This window comes from Perca fluviatilis, chromosome 14 (genome assembly GCF_010015445.1).
Source record: "Perca fluviatilis chromosome 14, GENO_Pfluv_1.0, whole genome shotgun sequence".
NCBI lineage: Eukaryota > Metazoa > Chordata > Actinopteri > Perciformes > Percidae > Perca > Perca fluviatilis.
In genome coordinates this window covers 16,533,619-16,549,578 of record NC_053125.1, presented here as the reverse complement: position 1 = coordinate 16,549,578, position 15,960 = coordinate 16,533,619, and positions in this window count along the sequence as shown.

The window sequence follows — 15,960 nt, the reverse complement described above, 5'->3', positions numbered from 1 at the left end:
TTACTTTTTGTAGTTAACATTTTATGATGAAAAAAACTATGCTGTTGTATGTATGTACACATGTGCTTTATTCAGGCTACATGTCTTTTATGGATAATCAACTTTTGAGGATGCTGACTCTTTTGCCTGAAACATGCAGTTTAGTCTCAGTCTTTTAGCATGATAGCATGTAGCCTACTGTAACTGTTAACCATCAATGAACTCTTTACAGGATTCTCCATTTAAAACAAATCCGCTGGAAACATAAAAATGTCAGCGGGAGATGGTGTTTTCAACAATGTCATGGAGCTAACGTTAGCTTAATTAGCTAGCTAGCTACAACTGCTACAGCTGACATTTCAGCAAGAAAAATTGATAGTTGCCAATTAGATATGAGAGGCCTGCTTTTGTCTATGTCTGTCTAAAATAAGCTAAAATCTAGGACCTAATGTTACAAAAGTTACAAAGAATTATGACGGTAAACCTGTCACCGTATCGTTTAGAGCTGAATGCGCGCCATGCCAGAGCGGAAAGCTTCACAGGTGTAGCAAAAGTAACTAAGGGGGGCAGGTCTTAGCGAAAGGTCCATTGTATATGTAAATTTGTTTTTGAGCACTTTAAGGACTTCTTGTCCATGTTGGTTTAAAAGCTGAAGTATCAAATGGGGTCAAAACCTCCAGAAGAGCTAGTACAGTGTTTTCGTAACTGCTGTTTCCGAGGTCAAGAACGAACTTGGAACCTCAAACTTTAAGTCTTTCAATGTTTTGAAAAGACGGAAAGTTGAACATCTAATTCATGTTTCCATATATTTAACCGAGACCTCCATATAAATGATGAAGATTGTATAAGATACAACCACAAAATTCACCTTGAGGTGAGATTGTTTTCTCAACTGTTATGTTCCATGTAAAAATCATATCCTTGAAGTTGGTTTATACAGCGCTACACTTTATCCTGTCTATAACTGAAATGTGGGCAGCAGAAGAGCATGCTCTGTCTTTTTAATGACATTCGCCAGGGTTTTCTTTTTCATCTGTCTTCAGAGCCTCACGCTCCAGCTGTGTGACATTCTGCAGGCTCAGAGCTGAAGCAGGGGGGTAATGATAGATGCCATGTGTCCAGGTAGGGGGTAGGGGACTCCCTGTGGAGAACAACCATCGCTGCAAACCAGGGGGGTGCAGCTAATGAAGTATGAAATGGTAACAGGTAGCTGATGGATTAAACAGGATGATTGCTCCTGCAATTGTGTCTGACAAAAACTGTCACCTCTAGTCATTAACCTTTTCTCTTTACTTTATTTCCTATTTATTTATTTCTAATGTTCCTCAGCTCCACACTTAGATGGAACTATTGCTCTTATAGATCTCTTCCAACGCTTTACAATCCTTCACTATTACCTGCCCATTTTTCTTCCTTCACACACACACACACACACACACACACACACACACACACACACACACACACACACACACACACACACACACACACACACACACACACACACACACACACACACACACAAACAGAAAACAGAGTGCCATGCTAGAGGTAAATGTCACAGAGGGGGCTCCCACAGAGTTAGGAAATCATTTCCCCTCTCGTTTTGTCTCCCTTCTCTCGGTCTATACATTATTGAAAAGGTCACGCTGCAAGGCACTCTGGGAGGTTGCCTGTCGTTCAGTCGGAGAAGATACATAGGGCTGATGAGGTGAAGAATTCCCACAAAGTGCCAGCATAAAGAGATTCTGATTAAAACCTCATCTGTTTCATCATACATTTCATCATCCTCTTCTTTGTTTGGAGCGCTCCTTTTTTGGCAGGAATCCTTGCTGCCTCAATCAGTCAGTGCTCTTTACTACTAGCCACTTCTAGCTGTCAAGGTAAAGCAGTCTGATGTGATTGAGTTGCAGGAACAGCCATGAATGAGCATATGCACTGTTACAGCTCATCCTAAGAGTTATCAGACTGTAGAATTTACGTCTGGGAGAAATACAGACTTATTTTCTCTCACATGAAAACCTGATTTGTTGCTAAATTGACTGTTCAGTGGACAATGTTTAAGTTATGTGAGTAAGCTGCATGTGGGATTATTTTTTATTCAAGGCTGGTTTTATTACCCAGCAGGCTCTTATTTACTCATTTAGGCGACAATACACTCCACACTGCCTCACAGTAATTTAGACAACTCCGCTTCAAATGTTTTAAAACTATCCCTTAAAGGAATTATTCAACATTTTGTTTTCAACGTTAAAAAAAAAGAAATTTTATTAAATTAAGAAAAAAAAATTTTTTTTTTTTTTTTTTTTTTTTATCTAAAAATAGCAGACAGTTAGCTTAGCTTAGCTTAGAGAACACACTGGAAACAGAGGGCAACAGCTAGCCAGTCTCTGTCCAAAGCTCACTGATTAACTGAGGTACAAAAACTGAAGTGTAAAAACACATTGCGCTTTTACGGGTGCTACACTTCCAGTTTCCCCTTGTTTCCAGTCTGTGTGCTAAGATAAGCTAACTGGCTGCTGGCATTAGCTTCATATTCACAAACCTGCGTGGTATCAATCTTCTCTCAAGTTGGATCAACAAATCTGTTTTAAATAAAAAAGGACATACATTTCTAAATGTACCCTGGAAAATACTAGTGTTAGAGCACCCTAAGGTCCTGTGGGTGATTCGGGTCACTGTGCGGTCCTAAACCCTGTGATGAGTGAAAAATGGACCAGCCCCTGTATGGCTGCCATTCATACAAAAACGAGGATGGATCAAATCTCAGGGGCGATTCTCTGACAGGGCCTGACTCCAGCATGCTGTGTGTGTGTGTGTGTGTGATGGGGAGGGAATTTGACGAAGAGAGAGACTCTCAGGTGTACTGCTCATTGGTCCGTGACAAACTCTTCATTTGTCCCTCATTTCAGTGGCAGACAGGGCAGCTGGGCGTCCGTGGCCTGAAAGGGCCCCATATCCCATCACGAAATTTGAAAACAACCTGAGGAGTGTTTTAGTTTGGTAAATATAGCTAGTTGTTAACTAGTGTTCAGTGAACTTAGCTTTAGTTCTTTAGGTTAGTTAGCTAACAAACAAACTTTACTTTTACCTTCCCTGGTATTTCTGACCACAGTCTCTCAAGCAAGCTCTGCAAATTGACACCGGTCACATGACTGTAACAGCAGAGCCGTCCTTTTCCAAATCAAAACTAATTAAACAACTGCTCATGCAGTAGCATATTACAACCAAGGCTGAATGGGGCTAACCATTAGAGCTTGGAACCTAGATATAAGCCCCATTCATATAAACTTAAAGTACATTTTGAGCTGTGGTTTCTGCATCAGTTGTAGCTGATGTGTTGTGCTCTTCTTCACACATGAAAGGCCTACATTTGATGTCCTTTTTGCATTGATCCATGGTTTTAAAGCATACGCCCATGCGCATGCACAAAGACATGATCACACGGATCATGCAATTCCAGCAAGCATCCATGTCCTTGCTGACCATTTTCTGATGGAATTAAATTGGTTTTGTTTACTCTGGAAATCCTCCAGGATTGTGTGAGATGATGTGAGACGGAGCAGGAGAGAAGAGGTGAAAAAAGGTTGCAATGATGGAGAGAGAACCGGAGGGAGCGACAGCAGGGGTGAAGAGGTGCGATAGGAGTGATGGAAGACCGAACAAACAGGAGAGAAGGGATGAGAAGAAGAGCACAGCAGATGAGAGGGTGTGATGTGATGGAAGTGGGTGGGGGAGAGAAGGTGTAGCAACACTACTATCCACTGGTGTGTAAAACCGGCCTGACATCTGGAGTGTGTGTTTGTGTGTATGCGAGCGTGATCGCAAAGCGGGGAGAGTCATTGAGACTGGCTCCATTTCTCCCTCACACACAAACACTTTGTTTGTCTGAGAGGATATTTTCAGGGTTAGAAGGTTAAAAAGAGTGCATGGCTATGACAGTTATGTTTCACACATAACGAGCACTGTGCACCCATACTAACAACACTTCCACTTCAACCTCAGAATGCCTGTAAGCCAACTGCTATATCTTCCGGTTTGTAACATACTCAAATTTATACATTCTTTAGCATTCATCAAGCAAGAAAACTAATCAAATTTTTACAGATATGTAAGGTACTTTCTTGCATTGTCACAGTATGTCATTCCCACTCAAAGAAACAAGTAAATTTGCTCTATCATCCTAATGTTCAAGTGTCCGTGGTTATTTTAAGCTGACAAACCCTGCAGCTCCAGACACGCTTGGTTTACATTGGGTGCAAAACTCAATATCTCATTTCAAATAGCTGTCAGACTGCCCATTCTGAAATATGACATTTATTGAATCTTTTATAGAAATCCCTACATTTCTTGAGTAGCCTGCTCAAAAGGCTTCATATCTGTTTACATCGCTTAAAGCTAAGGATGGACACTCGGGTTGGCAACTTCTACCTGCGTAGCATATAAACAAACTTATATAAACAGACTTAAGAATTAATTTGCAACTCATTGTCAGACGCAATTGTCTTACTCTTCCTTACTTTCACATCATTCAACTGCCATCCACATGTTTGTGACATGAATTATTTAAAACACACAGCTAGCTCTGTTGACCATGAAATGCCTTTCACAGGATCGACACTAAGTTTATACTGTATATTGGAATTATTAATGCCTATGGATTCTGGAACTTCAAAGGCCATGTGGATTTTGTAAGAAGATCAGGTTCATCTAAAATTAAAAAAAAAAAATTAAAAAAACAGAACAAAAACAGCTATAAAACAATGGTACGAAAATGTGCACTGCATTTGCTACACATTTTGTCTGTATGTATATTTCCTTATAAAACCACATTAGGCAGCATCAGTCAGTTTATCTACCTCTTTACCTGAGGCCATTTCCAAGCCTATCATTACATTTAATTTTATATATATATATATATATATATATATATATATAAATAAAATATTTATACCCCAATATGTCCAAATGTCAGTAGCCTATACACCCCTGATTTCCACCACTGGACCTCATTATGAAATGCAAAATTTGCCACTTTAGGGTTTACAACAATTTAGTCTCATAAATAGACAAAAGACAAAGGTTAGTCCAATATTCACTCTAATTGTAGCTTTCTTTTTTTTAGGTCTCCACCAACTCTTCAGAAGAATATCTGGCTCTTTAGCTGCTACTATAAAGATAGTGTGTAGTGGGTTTTCAGAGCTTTTATTTTTTATTTTTTTAAACCACTGTTTGCTGTGATTAACAACAATGATAGCAGTGAGAGTGAACCAAAACATGAAAGTTCCAGGCCTTAAAACTAAAAGGAGTGAAATAAAGCTATCTTCAAGTGCGGTTTGAAATGTCGTTATGATGGAAAACAGTTATTGTGAAATATAAAGTCTACTTGTGCTTTGTTGGGGGGTTTAAGAACACAACAGGATGTCACGCAAATGGGCTGTTTCATTGACACCCCCTGCCGCAAAACCCTGCAGAAAATCGCTGGATCGCTTTTTTTGGTCTGAATGCCCCTTAAGTCATTTCTAAGAAGACCAAATCCCATCATATCATTAACCATATTACACCTTAATTTTGATGTATGATCTTAGTCTCACATTTCTCCTGTTCATTTTAGATCTTTAGACCTGTAAATACATATTTCTCTGGTCAGCTTTAGATACTATAGACATGCAAACACTCACATTTGAAGTCATGTAAACGTATTGGGTAAGCAGACAGTATGTTTACTGTTATTGTGGAGCTGACCCTGGTGGCACTACACACTATCATACACATCCTACTGTGACAGAAGAGAAAAGACAAAATAACAAAAGATGAGCACACAATCACAATGTGAGACAAACATGCCACACTTCTCCCAGAAGACAATGATTCACTCGTTTTTTTTTCTTCTATTTTCCCTTCAAACGACAAGAGGCAATAATGTGGCTTCCTGGTCACAGTGCAACAGGCTATATCCAAACAACAACATGGGTCTGACCATGTTAAAAAAAAAAAGCTATATTTTCATTATACTGCAAAATAGGGGCTGCAACATTTGAATACAGAAGCAATTTTTAGGTCCATTGAGCATTTGGTTATTAATCTATGGCAAGCAGTACAGATTTTTAAACTCTGATGTGCATACATACCTTTATGGAATAGAATAACTGAAAATGTTACATCAAATAAGTCTATCACTCTTGATCATATTGACTATGCTAACAGGATTATCAATATCAACATTGCACCCCTATCATTCTCTAGGCAATTCCGATACACAGCCTACAGGCATGTGGTCCGATAGACATATGGGTTTCTGGGCAGGGAGATCAGGAAGGCAATACCAGCTGTGTTGTGGTCGCAATCAGGAGGCAGTTTCCAGAGGAAGGGAGGCAATAAATAAATATATTTTGTTTTCACAAAATGAACACAATCACAAAGTGTCTTGTTGTATAAAATGTATTCATAATTTCATTGATAGTAACTAGGAGTGTTGGGCAAGTTACTTCCAAAATGCAGTTCATTATAGATTACTAGTTACTGTCATTTCAGAGTAATTAATTATATTACAATATTACTGGTCTCTGAATTGTAATGCTTTACACTACTTTTAGAAGTTTGACTTGGCAGGTAGCTTGTGAATTTCACCACCGGATCAATAAAGTATCATCTTTATCAACTTTAATACATCATAACAAGAGTTATCTCAAGACACTCAAGTCACAAATAGAGTAGGTCTAGACCACACTATAATTTACAGGGACCCAACAATTCTAGTAATTCCCCCAAGAGCAAGCATTCGGTGTGACAGTGGCGAGGAAAACCTCCCTCTCAGGAAGAAACCTGGGACAGACCCAGGCTCTTGGTAGGCGGTGTCTGACGGTGTCGGTTGGGGGTGTGATGAACAGTGGCAATAATAGTCACAATAAAGATAATTGAACTGCACGGCGTAGCAGGACTGAAGCCCTGATGCTAGGAATGTGCAGTCAGCGCATTTTTTGCTGTAGTTCATGGCGTAGCAGGGCATTACAGGACGTAGCAGGGAACTGCACGGCGTAGCAGGACCACAGCGACAGCTGCAGCCATGATTTAGGGGCCACCCTAGTCCAAGGAAAACTGCTAGGCAAAAAAAAAAAAAAATAAAAAAAAAAAGTGGTCACAACACATGCACAACCTAATACAGTCCAGTATGAAATGTCTTCCTACCATTAGAAGTAATTTGTAAATGTTTATGTGTCATATACAGCTAATGATAGATACAAGTTACACTACCTGATGAGCATTGCAGACATGTGATGTTGCACTGTGACCCACGATGAAGCACTAATGGTCCAGGATCCTGTAGAGAGAAGCCCTCTGTCTCTTCAAAATCTACAGTGCTAGGTGCATCTAGCCCTTCATTACTGGCTGCACTCTCTGCCAAAATCTGAAAAACACGGAGGTTCAAAATCCCTCACAAAAATAGGATACAAGCTTAGTTACCAACTGGATCAGTAATAATAATAATAAAAAAAAAAAAAAAAAAAGAGAAATAAAACCAAAGCAGCTCTGACGTGTCAAAACCTCTAGTGGCAAAATCTAGGAGATTTCAGCATATTGATTAATATATCAATTTGGACTTTCTAAATTACCAGAGAGTAGCCTACTGGGATACAAAATCGTGCGGGAGAACGGTCTGAATTGAAATGCAGGGGAAACTGGAGTTTTGGGCTAGCTAGCTACCTGCCAACAGCTCATAGCTAGCTTAATAAAATGCGGGGGAAACGGGGGTGTTTGGGCTAGCTAGCTGCCAACAGCTCATAGCTAGCTTAATGCAAACTGCATTGATGTCAAGGCAGACAATTACGAAAACCTGTTCTAAAGCTCAGTCTCTCCCTCTCTCTGTATACTGAAGCCCTGATGCTAGGAATGTGCAGTCAGCGCATTTTTAATCCAGATGAGGGAATGATTTCAGACGCAATTTTAGCTACGCCTGTCATCAAATCATCAGCTACCAAATGTTTGCTAATGCAATGCAATAGTCAAGTTAACATGTAGGTTACTAGTTAGATGGTGGATTACCCAATACATACACGCTCAAATCACTTCTTTATTCTGAAATTATTAGACTAAAACATTACGAAATCAGACAAATTAAGAGTTACAAGAATTAAAAGTGCTAGCACTTGGTCCTCCAGTCCTGCCCGCGCCAGATTCAGGTGAAAGCTTTGATGGTGGTGGACTTGATTCCATCGAGTGCACCGAGGGAACAGCATCGGTAATCAGCCTCACATGGTCCTTACTCCAAAATCCCATCCGAGACTCCAACAAATCTCCAGGTCTATAACTCTCCGGAGTGCAATGAGCACCACAAACGACCGAGTGTGTGGTGACAGACGCGGCAGTTAAGTCTGCTCACTTCACCTGCACAAAAACGCATTACGTATGGAAATTACGTATTCAGTTATGAATTCAACCTGCACATTGATCTTCAAGCACCGCCCGAGTCCGACTCATTACCATAGATTGTATTACACCGTATTACACACTAGCTGTAGCATTCATAGGTAGCCTGCGTCCAGAGATGGATAGATGGATCGTTTGCTTCTGTCTGGTTAGCGACACGGCCCCCAGCTAACCAATCCTTCTTCAGACTGATGTTGGCACCCCCCACTCAATTAGCATACAAGCGCAGGGAAAAATAAATGTGGAAATGTGGAAATACAGAAATAAATAAATGTAGAAATGTGGAAATACAGAAATAAATAAATGTAGAAATGTGAAAATACAGAAATAAATAAATGTATAAATAAATAAATGTATAAATAAATAAATAAATAAATAAATAAATAAATAAATACATATATAAATAAATATATAAATACATAAATATATAAATAAATGTATAAATAAATAAATTAATACATATAGAAATGCATAAATAAATTAATACATGTAAAAATACAGAAATAGCCATTTATGTTACATGTATTTATTTTCACTATATTTCTGCATTTATTTATTTATTTCTACTTTTATTTATTTATTTTTCCTTCTGTCATTTTTAGTCCTCCATAGCAGACAGACGGCTGCAGTGTCAATGTCAATGGAAAGAAAAAGGGGTTTTGTGATGAATTTGAAAATGTCCTCTATGTCATGCATTTTCTCTGTGCCAGAGAGGTTGGCTTTGAATGCAATTACCGCGCTAATCATCTTAACCCTGCAATTTAGAGTCAAGCTTATTCAGTTTGAGCCATCAGGTCTGTATAAGAAATCATAAATCAACAGTTCTTTGTGCCTTGACTCAAACAACATACTTCAGTGCAGGGACGTCACTAGGATTGAAAGACAGGGGGGGGGGGGGCTGAGGGTATTTGTAACTTGTGTTTGCAAAATCTTGGCACTCACATCTTTCGTTACTGTATTCGAGCTACACTTATGTCAACCACCAGTCAAGAAACCAATATGTTAACAAGTCAAAAGTGACAGACATATCCTCTTCTTCCATTTCTACTCTGTTCCTTCGGTCTTATCCTTTAAGATAAAACAAAACCCTTATGCTAATTTCATGACTTCGAAATGCAAATTGGTCACATGAAACAACATCCAAAAGGTCCAAAAATTGACTAACAGAGGTCAGACAGCTAATAAGTTGGTAAGTTAAACAAATGTGACAAATAGCAGTACAAGAAAAAGAAAGAAATAGGCATCACTGCATACTTTATCATGTAAGATATTAATACGGATCCTATGTAAAGTGGCTACTGTGTAAATACAATAACCTGATGGCGGAAGGAATAAAAGATTTGGAGTAATGATTGCTGTATGTACTGTATGTAGGATTGCTTTCATTTTATTTTCACATGTGTATCTGAGGTCATGTGCTCATCTTTAGCCTAGCCTACATTTAGGCAACATCTACATATTTATTTAATTTATCACAGCCAATGAATGCAGAAAGTTAAATTGGTTAGAATATAGCTAGCATATATAATAAATATAATGAAATAATTTAGTTTAGGCTATGCATAGTACCTAGACCTGCCAACAAATGGTTATTGTTAGAAGAAAACCAAACAATCCTTAGACCTATAGACCACTACTGACCTCAATCACAGCGGCTCCCTCAGAATCAACTGCTCTGCCAATCTCCTGCTTCTCTTTCTTCTCTTCCAATATCCATCTCATCTGCTCAATGAATTGAAGGATACAACGGTATAATAGCATTAACAGGGACCCTATGACATTTAGTTTTCAGTGACAACAACATTCTATGGGGATTGATATTGTTTTAGAATATGCCTACTATAGAGATAGGCTATTTTATTGGCAATGAATAAAGAGTTGTGATTAGCTTGCCAAGTTAACCATTTCTTGTATTTCACTTGTTCACTCTAGCTAGACTTTAGTTTTTTTTTACAAACCAAAATATCCCCTTTCCTTTACCTCAAGAAAACGTAGCTAATGGTAAGCAGGTAATTAAAAACAACTTCCAATTTCACTCTGTATCACACTAGGTGTAATCAATCTTCCTTTCACCATTAGCGTGTGTATCGGTGTGTGTGTTTGTGGGGGAGGGTGCATAGCGAGTTCAGACCAAAGAGTAGCGACGAGATGAATCCCCCAGTTACTCGCAACGCTCTGAAAGCTGCCAGTTCACACCAATGCAACGAGACGGTGCGGTGCATCATCTTGATAGCACAATGACTCTTTGTACTTTCGACTTTTTGGTTTTTTTTTTGTAGCTGGATATATATCATTTGTTGTGTCTAAATATGAATGAGGATACAGTTATTGATAAATCGAATTGCTATTGTTATTCTTCTTCTTCTTATTATTATTATTTAGGGGGGCTTAGGAACATTTTGGGGTAGCTTCAGCCCCCCTAAAATAGGCCCAACGACATCCCTGCTTCAGTGTGCAGGAGCAAGCCAACAAAGAAAGAAGCTGCAACACCAAGATTAAAGAGATACATTTAAAAAATACCTTTAAACTTTTTAAAAATCATTATTTTCCCCCAAATACTTCGCAATCTACTTCGGGTTTCACAAAGATCTACAGGTTGACCCCTGCTCCCATGGTAAAGTAGAGTGTTCCTGGGTTTCTCCTGGGTTGGTTCTGCCCAGGGCACTGGTTTCATATAGCCTTTAACATTGCATGAGCATCTTGTTAGTCTCTCCGCTGAAAGCCAACAGTCTTTCTGGTTGGCTGACCTCTCCCTGGTCTCTGATCTTTAGCCCTTAGCTGGCACTCAGCACAGCGGTTTCAAAGAGAGATAAAACAAGCCTGCACAAATTCACAGTAGTTGTGGCTGATAGATATATGGCCATTAAATGTTGAGAATCTACCATTTTCTCTGCATTAGAGCTAGTTATGTTTTCTGTGGTTGCGTTGTACAGAGGACTAGTTAAGCTCCAAGCCTATAGCATTTTAAAGTTTCTGACTTTTCTCAGTGTAATGTTAAAACCAAGAAGAATCATTATTTTTAATGAGTAGAAAACTAACGAGGAGCAATGTTTCTGCGTTAATTATGGAGCTTAATCTAGAAGGTGATTAGCTTAGCTTAGCATAAAGACTAGTAGCAGGGGGAAACAAAGGGAAAGTGACAGACGGCGGGCCAAAACCCGAGTCAACCTTGGTCGGGCTTTCAACAGATGGAGACAATTACAGGTTTGAAAATGATTCAAACCCCACCCCGAATTGGCCCTCAGGTATGTTATATGTCTATTTCATTCATAAAATAACTTTACAATAGGCGATGTGTTTGTACGTCAGTAGCCGACATTAAATTACGTCCTCCTTCCATTTAGCGCCTGGTTCTTATTCCTTTAAGTCCATGTTTGTGTTGGCCTACTATTTTCTTTTCCCCCTGTACTTGTGTAAAGCGTCCTTGGGTTTCATGAAACTATGTTAATCTAAGTTATTTTTATTATTCGGCATAGGCAGAAATAGTATTTTGGGCGGGCTAGTATGAAAGTGAGTGGGCCATTTCAAAAAGACGTAGAAGTAGCAAAAAGGAACTGAAAAAAACAGCAACAATTTTACCTTTTATACTATTTGCAACAGCAGAACCAGCAGCATTGGCTCTGCACAGCACTGCTATAAAATGAACCATTTTATTGCACAAAGTGGCAACTAAACATGAACCCATACAGCAGAGAAGGTGTTTACATACTGCATGACATAGAATAGCCTACATCAGACAGAAACGCAAATGTAACATATCTTTGTGCTTTCATAAGAGCATTGTTGCTTCAGGACTATGATCAGATTATGAGCAGCAAATGTGCTACCAGCAGTAAAAGAAAATCAAAGAATAAAAACTTCCAGCCAAGCATTGTTTGAATTGTAAAAAAATATATAATGAAAAGTGGCCAGCAAAGCGACAAATCTTAGACGGTGTATCGAGTCCACGGCAGTGACAGGATAAAAAAAAACTAAAAACTTCATCACTTACAGATAAGTTATCTTCTTATTTAAAGTGGGCAAAACACAAACACATTTCAGCTAAAGTAACAGTGATAACTTTACCTGGTTTAGCTCAAGATACACCCAGGCTAATTTACCGTATGCAACACTTGAAATGCAACAATGCATCTGTAACTTATTCTCTTATTGTAAATGAATGATTTTCTGTCCGAGCAAAACATTCATCGCAACTATATGACCTCCCGGTAATGCTAATTCAGTAATACAGCACCTTAAAGAAAAGACCTTTACGACAGCAGGTGTGGTAAAAGCACTACCGCCTTTATCCAAAGCGTCTGCTGGAATCAACACAAACTGAAGAGTTCCCGAGTTACTTGGATGTATGTAGTATTGTGGGGAAATTATGCCTAACTGTGGTTATGGTGATTGGCTAAATGCTCATAAGGGTTAAGTACTCTGTTACTCTGTTACTCTGTGTGTGTGTGTGTGTGTGTGTGTGTGTGTGTGTGTGTGTGTGTGTGTGTGTGTGTGTGTGTGTGTGTGTCTAAATGCTTTTTCAGTTGAGATGTTAACAGCTGCGGGCTACCACACAGCAAGCATAGTAGTAGTAACAGTAAATATTCACATCAATATCATCTTAATAAGCAGTGGCACCAGAGCAATTTGGAAGTGCTGTAAAGTCTCTCCCTCCTCCTGTCAGATTATCCAACACTTTCACTTTTATACACAGATTTTTTTTAGTGTGTGTTTCTATTCCCTTTGCCTGCCAAATGACTAAGCTGTCATTTCTCTTCTCCTAAGAGCATCAAAGTGGTTGCACAGCCACATAAACACACATCTAGCCTTATGATCATGAGTAGATATGAAAAGATTTGACGCATGATTTTGTTGTGTTATTTCAAGAGTCAAAGCTACCACATTATCATGATCTTCAGCCCTGTGTTTGTCTCTGTATGCATGCTCTACAGATGAGGGCTGGATTTTATTAATTTCCAAATCTGGATCATGTGCCTGAGATCCCACATTAGAAAGAAAATATTCAGATCCATTATGGAGATTTATTTGACTGGTAATCTTGCAACAACACCAAACACACAGAGCAGTTTGGCTGCAGGATGGGATTGAGGGTGATTACATGTTTGTTTTTTACATGATGTAAAGCGCTAAAAGACTATTCTGATTTATTACATCTTGGATCTTAGTTCTGTGGGTTTGGTCAGACTCGAGTATGGATTACTCTGACTCGTCTTGGACTCGTTATTTGGACTCTGACTTGTCTCGGACTTGGCCATTGGACTTGCCAAATATTCTAGTTGGTCTCGACCGAGTCCAGCACTATATGCTTTTGTTCTAAAGTAACTTCCTCCTTCAAAAAAAAACGAACGATGAAGCACGCTCGTTCAGAAAACAGGTATTAGTTTAATTCAAAATCCATCCTGGTATACTCCTGGCTGCATCGTATACCTCAATAATTTTCATTTTGGCCACAGACACAATGTCAGCCAGCTCTTTATACTATGAATTTTTCTAAAGTAATAAATTCAAGAATGGGAACATTTCCATTTAATATTTTAAGTAAATAATACGGCCTAATTTGATCCTATAGTGTGTTACTCTGCACTTATTACAAATAATAAAGCAAATTATCATCTTAAAGTAGAAGATATACTGTCTCTCACATCACATACATTATGAACAGGTAAGTGAGTGGTCTTGAAGAGGATTCTTCTTTTTCTGTCTCGGTATTGACTGTCTCTCATTTGGACTCGGTCTTGACATGGACTTGAACCTCTTTGGCCTCGGTCTTGACTAGTCCTTGTCTTGGACTCGACAAAGGTGGACTTGACTAGAGCCCTGTATGACACACACCAAAGAAATTGCTAAGATCATGGTAATGCTGCAACTCTGCAAAGAGAGTAGGAGGTAGGGAAGGTAAGAAACACAAGCAGCAGGTGGTGTAAAGGGTCAAGGTGTTCAACGTGAACAGCAACAGCACTGATTCGAGTCTGGCTGGAACCTGTTCCATGTCATCTATCACAGTTAACAAATTGACTTCCAAGTTCAACTTTGGCCTACCACAGTTGCTTTAGTTGTGCGCGCACACACTTTTTTCTTTTTCTGATTTAACACCAAATACAGTGGTATGTACAGTAATTTTAAAATGTTTCTGATTGTTTACATTCTAAAATGTCTTGTCCTAAGACCCATTGCTGTTATTGTCGAACTACAATCAAAAACATAAAGATTTTTAATTTGCTATGTCAACTAATCGATTCATTGACAGAAAGTTTCAGCTCTACGTCACAATTAACCTTCAATATTCTCTATAGCTGCTTCACCTCCCCCACGAAGAAATACAAGACAGTTCCATGAAACTACAATCGTGGAATCACATTCACCGAAGAACAGAATAGTTGAGCTTCACAGCCTTAAGTCACTAATTGTTCTGAACACATAAAATTGCAGAGATTTTCTAGGAAAATGAACCCAGCACCCTTCAGAAATGTCGCCCTTATGGCTTGATAGTGTACTCAATAACCCCCAGAATCTATCAGCTAAAAACCCTCTTGCAGTCCAAGTCTCTCTCTGTTGTAAATGGAGCCGCTCCAAAAAAAGTCTATTAACATTTCCCTCCAATGCGTTTAAGTGAAGTACAGACAAAACACACCGAACTCCAGACAAAATTGATGGTAATTAAATGAGAAATACAGTATTTGTGGATTCTGATGTGGAGCCATAAATAGTCCAGACATTGAAAGAGTTAAAAGGATTTCTTCCGGAAGTCGGCCAGACGGATGATCAAATTTAACTGGCTTGATTGAGAAAAGTCTTGTCTGCTTAGTGTATCCTATAAGCACAGACATATGCTCCCTCATCTGAAATTGGCAGTGGTTACTATCCTGTGTGTGTGTGTGTGTGTGTGTGTGTGTGTGTGTGTGTGTGTGTGTGTGTGTGTGTGTGTGTGTGTGTGTGTGTGTGTGTGCGCAAGTTTGTGTATGTGCATGTGTGCGTGTGTGTCTGTGTATTTGCAAATGAGTGTGCGTGCCAATAGTATACATTATGTAGTTGTGGGGGGGAGGGGTATGTATGCTCATGTGCACTGAACAGTACACTTGCAAATATTGCATTTGTAAAAACACAGACTGTATTTGTGTGTCTGTTTGTGCATATTTAAGTGAGATATGCTGTATTTGAGAGTTTGTATGTGCATACTGTATGAGAGATGGACCGAAAGGAAGAGTGTGTTTCTGTACGTGTACAGTATGTGTGTGTGTGTGTGTGTGTGTGTGTGTGTGTGTGTGTGTGTGTGTGTGTGTGTGTGTGTGTGTGTGTGTGTGTGTGTGTGTGTGTGTGTGTGTGTGTGTGTGTGCCTGCATTCTGCCAGCACCATTTGGCAGTTCTCAAACAGCTGTCAGCTTCAGCCAAAGTGTTTCAGCTGACTGATCTTTAAACTGGGCCAATAAGTTCCCACACAAAACCCCACATTCCCTGCGCTTGGACACTTTGGGTGTGTGTGTATATATATATATATATATATATATATATATATATATATATATATATGATCATATGATCATATATATATGATTT